This window comes from Nicotiana tabacum, chromosome 22 (genome assembly GCF_000715075.1).
Source record: "Nicotiana tabacum cultivar K326 chromosome 22, ASM71507v2, whole genome shotgun sequence".
In the NCBI taxonomy this organism is placed as follows: domain Eukaryota; kingdom Viridiplantae; phylum Streptophyta; class Magnoliopsida; order Solanales; family Solanaceae; genus Nicotiana; species Nicotiana tabacum.
Genome location: NC_134101.1, coordinates 26,096,007 through 26,101,782, shown reverse-complemented (window position 1 = coordinate 26,101,782; position 5,776 = coordinate 26,096,007).

The window sequence follows — 5,776 nt, the reverse complement described above, 5'->3', positions numbered from 1 at the left end:
AGTCAATCCACCACTCCTTCGGATTTCCAACTAGGTTGCATTCCGAAAGTATTGCACACAGATCATCAATGTCATCATTCTTCTCCACTATGTTGGCCTGTCCCTTCTTCTTATACTTTTTCGGGAGACGACAATCAGGGGCTTTGTGACCGGTTTTTCCACAATTGTAGCAGTTGCCCTTGAATTTTTTTTTTGTTTTGCTCCTTAGTCTGTCCAGAAAGCCTCTTTCTCTTCTTACTTTTTGGAGCAGTCTCCTCAAGGATATTAACTCCCATGATCGTTGAATTTCCACGAGACTTTTTCTCGGTTGTTTTGTTGTCTTCCTCAATCTTGAGACGAATCACAAGATCTTCCAACTTCATTTCTTTGCGCTTGTGCTTAAGATAGTTCTTGAAATATCTCTACGAAGGAGGCAATTTTTTAATCATTGCAGCCACTTGAAATGCTTCATTCACGACCATACCTTCAGCAATAAGGTCATGAAAAATAAGTTGAAACTCCTGAACTTGGGTTCCAATAGTTTTGCTGTCTATCATTTTATAGTCTAGAAACTTGGCAACCACGAACTTCTTCAAGCATGCATCTTCAGTCTTGTACTTCTTCTCAAGTGCGTCCCATAATTCTTTCGAAGTATTCATCGCACTGTACACATTGTACAAGTCATCCTCTAAAGCGCTTAAGATATAGCCTTTGCAAAGAAAATCTGCCTGCTTCCACGCCTCAACACTCATGAATTTTTCTTTGTCCGGCATGTCCGCAGCAGGCACTGGAGGTTCTTCACTAGTGAATTTCTGCATACCAAGTGTGGTAAGCCAGAAGAACACCCTTTGATGCCATCCTTTGAAGTTGGCTCCGAAAAATTTCTCCGGTTTTTCTGCCGGTGGAACATCAGTCCGGCTTGACGATGCTATCGTCATTGCCGCAACAGTCGTAGAAGAATTTTCGTTATCAATTACCATTTCTCACTGTAAACAACAGAAGAGTTCAATTAATGGCAAAATCAGAACAGTAAACAATACTGTTATTAACAAAAAAACAGTATGTATAATAAATAAAACCAACGTTTTTATATACCGTTTCACAGAAAAACGATGAAGTTTTTATGTTCTTCAAATCGTTTTATGAATTTCAATACTCTGATGAAGTTTTTTATATCTTCAAATCAAAATAGTAAAATTTAGAAGGAGTAGAAAACCACACAGGTTTTAATCTCCACAAACAAAATACAGAATATAATAAAATAATTTCCTTAAGATTGTTATAAATCTGTATTATTGTAATAAACAATTAAATCATTAAACTTTCTGAAATATATAAAGTAAACAAAAGTTAGTAACACTTGTTTAAAGAAATAAATTCTAGAAAATAGTGTAGGAATAAATCGAGCCCACTGAATACACAGTGTGTCCTTAAGAAAATTATTCCCCTCAAGTACCCGAGGTGCTGGAATATATCCTCCCAAGATAGAACGATTTAACTCACCGAAAAAATTTAAGAAAACGGGTCTGACCGGATCGGGTCGCGGGTCATGGGTTATTCCGAGTTGAATTTTTCGTTAATTATTTAATTAATTAATTAAATAATTGAAAAAAATTTTGTCCAAAAAGATTAATCAATCAATCTTTGACCGAAGCCAAAGCCGAGCGAGCGACGACGACGACAACGCGAGGCTTGCCTTCTTCTTAACTCTTTAAGAGCTAGAAGAAGAACAATTATATATATACCCATCAAAAGCCTTTTCTTCCTCCAATATGGGACGATGTCCCTTTGCCAAGGAGGGAAACTCAAATATTTTATTTTTCTTCCGTTTCTCATTCACCCTCTTTAAGCTACACAAGCTTAAAATCCGAACAGCTAGCTGCAATGACGTATTCTGAAAGAAAAAACAACTTACCAGATTTATGAATCGTCTGAACTCAAGTAAGATGTCTTAGAATGATAATTCTTATGTACGGTTTTGGACATTTTAAACCTAGGCATATTACAGGGCTCATTACTTCGTAAAAGTTTAATAAAATCTAAACAGTATACTATAAGATTTTTTACACTGTTATAGGTCAGCTAGCTAAAAAATAACTGCATATAATATTACTCATAGAGTCTGTTTGGCCAAGCTTCTGGAAGGCTAAAAATATTTTTTTTTTTAACCTGCTATAATATAGTGTAAAATATTTTTACATTATTATTATATATAAATTAAATCCTTTTTATAACTTAAACCCATGGCCATTTCAAAACACAAAAAGAAAAAAAAAAGAATCACGATCAATTTATTTGATAGTATATAATTAGCATTGCTATCATGCAAGGAAAGGGTTCGTATTGAACTAGTATAATAAGAGGACTCTCATTAGGAAATTAAAGAAATGTACAATCTCTTTAATGTTTCCTTGTCCTATGGTTTGTACAGTAATAATTTGACGAATCATATATCAATTATTGAAGCAATACAGATTTTCGATATGTGATTCTGATCCCTTCTCCTTCTCCCCACCCAACTGACCTACATGCATGTGCATCACGTCTGGCATTGCTGCCATTTTCCTCTCATTTACTTGTCCTTTTTCGAAAAAGGTTAATTATTTCGGTGCACTAGACTCATAAGGATTCGAGAAATGAACGGATCATATTTAAGTTTATTGTGAACAACTTTGTTGTGATTAACTCCAAAGATAGTTTTGATGTTAGGTCAAACTTACTTTCTTTTCAGCTATGACTGTGAAGCTTTATTTGTACATCTATTAATCTCCCTCGACATGACTCATCAACAACCCCCTATACTGATATACTACAGCAATTGGCCCATTAACAAGTCTGTTAGCTCGAACTAAGTTTCACATGACTACCCATCATCTCATGATGAGCTTATCCGGAGATTCCACGGGTTTTAGCTTCTTCTACTTGCGTGCGTGCATCTCCAAGTAATTAGTAAAGGTAGTAAACTGAGCGTCATGGTATCTTCCCGCCATTTTCATACTCGTTCCCCCGATTCATAAGCTCTGATATTAGTTGTTGGGGAGCTATCAATCCAAATATACTTTTAAAATAGCGTGATACCGTTTTTTTTTTGTTTTCTCTTCCAAAAGGCCTCACTCCATTTAAGAATATCCCTACATGTTATATATATGTAGCTTCCTTTTCTTTATAGCTACAAATATGTCATAGCACCTAATTTTTTACTATATTTGAATTTTTATTACCTTCTACTATGAAAATATTTTTAAAAATTTAATATATATATTTTAGCTTGTTAAATTATTTTTTATATAGGATAAAAATTTAAAATAATTTAAAAGGTCAATTATTACTATTAGTATTATTTTTATTTTTTATCTTTTATTTTAAAATAAATTAAATTAAAAAAACGAAAAAATTAAATATTTTTTTATTTTAGGATAGGAATAAAATAATAGGAAAATTAAAAGTACGGAATAAAAAAAGTAAAAGTAAAATTAGGTGGAAATTTATTTTTATTTAAAGTAAAAAAAAGTGGAAAATTAAAAAATAAAAGTAAAAGAATGTGAAAATTTAAAAAATGAAAAGTAAAAGAAATTTGGAATTAAAAAATAAAAGTAAAGGTAGCTGAAATTGTTTTTAAAAAAAAGTAAAAGTAAGTAAAAATTAAAAAAAAGAAAAGTAAATTAAGTGGAAAATAAAAAAAAAGAAAAGTAAATTAAGTGGAAAATAATAAAAAGAAAAGTAAAAAAAGTGTGAAATTAAAAAAATAAAAGTAAAGGAAAGTGGTGAATTATTTTGTTTTTTTAAAAAGAAGAAAAATGAGAAGTGGGAATTCTTTTTAATTAAAAATAATAAAATAATAAAATAAAATAAAACAAAATGGAAAAAATTCCAAAATTTTTTTCTATAAATAAAAGAGAAATGTAAGGAGAAAAGAGGGAGAAAAAAGAGAATAAAAAAAGAGAGAAGAGTATTGAGGAAAAAAAATTCTTCTTCTACGCTAAGGAAATATCTACTCGTTTCATTCTTTCTTCCTTTTTCTTTCGAAAAATCCAGCAATTCATTACCCTGTTTAAGACCCAAAAATGCCTCAAATTCAAGCCTAAAAACACCTTGTGAAGTTTCATTGGTAGTCACCTCTCTCACGCCAAAAACCAGCAGCCTCACGAGGTACAATCGAGTTTCAGTCCGGGCTCGAATTTTAGAAGGTCCGTCGTTAGATTTTCTGCTCATTTGCCCTTGGTTTGGTGTACTTGCTTGGCTTAGAATTGCTTTTGCATTAATCAAGTTCTGAAGGAAAAATTTACTTAAAGGTTCATTACTTATCCTCCCTTTGTTAATTATTCATTATTTTGTGTGATGCTCTTATAGAGGTTCATGTGATAATTTTTTGTGCTGTTTTATTTATACACATTGTCATGTTGTAGGTTCTTTTTACATGTTTCAAGCTACTTATCAACAGAATATTTGAATATGATTTCATCTTAATGAGATTTGCTATTTAGAATTAAGAATGAAGATCTTGCCATATTAATGGGTCATGCGTTGGAGTTCAAGTAAGTGAACCAGAAATGAGTTACGACATTTAATAGGAAAGAAAGAATTAGACATGGGTTGGATTGAGTATAAATCTGCCAGGCCCAATAATTTTTGTCACTATATTAATAATTAGCTCATTCTTCCATAACGGATAAATGTATCCTAATTTCAAAGATAGAGTAGTAAGTTGTAAATATTTCTAAGTGTGGATAACTTGTCAATACTTTAAATAGCTAAAATATTTTCCGACTTCCAAATAATTTCATATCCTTAAACTCTTGGTCTTACAATAATTTCAAATTAGTTTAGGAAAATAATACAAGTGCGCGTTCTCTTGACTTGACCAATCAACTTCGAATAATAATAAATATGTTATTGATTGTGTACACGTACGCGTGACATGATTCTTGACGCCAAACAAAAATGAGTACACGTACGCGTGACTTATTTCAAGATAATTTTCATAAATCTAATCAAGTAATAAAAGCGGACATAGGTAAAATATGAGAACCAATAAAACACAGATTATCCAAAAATAATATAAGCCAAATGTAGTCAATAAAGCGACCGTGCTAGTACCACGGGACTCGGAGAATGTCTTACACCTTCTCCCCGGTCAACAGAATTCCTTACCCGAACTTTATTTTCGGAGACCAATAATAATAGAGTCAAACCTTCCTTTGATTAGGGATTCAAATAAAAGGTGACTTGGAACACTCAAAAAATCAATTTCAAGTGGCGACTCTATAAATAAAATAATCTCTACTCAAATTTATCACTTTAGTTGGAATTTGTTTTACCCACAATCCATAACATACATATTTGTTCGGGGTAAAAAGGGGTGTGACAGCTATGGCGCCTCTGCTGGGGACTAACCAGAATTCGAGCTTGTACATGTTGACTTTTATTTGGCTTTATTAATTTTGTATATACTGTAATTTTATTTGGGACTAATGTGTTACTTGTCTACTTTTTACCGCTTTGATATTGTTGAAATATACATTATAAATTGTCTTCTCACGCACCCCCTCTGAGTCTTCTTGAAATTAAAATTGGGCATTTGCTTGACATAGCCCGCTTTCTTTGAGATAGCCGAGGTGCTTTCCATCCTGTGAAGGATTTTTAGTCACACATATTTTAGGCGAGGAGCACCACCAGCTAAGCCGGAAAGCAATGCTACCGGTACGCTGACCCTCCTCGGCTCGAGTTGCCCGCTCGAGTAAGCCAAGTCTAGATACCTTCTCCAATAGGATTTAAACCTAGAAGAACAAACATCATG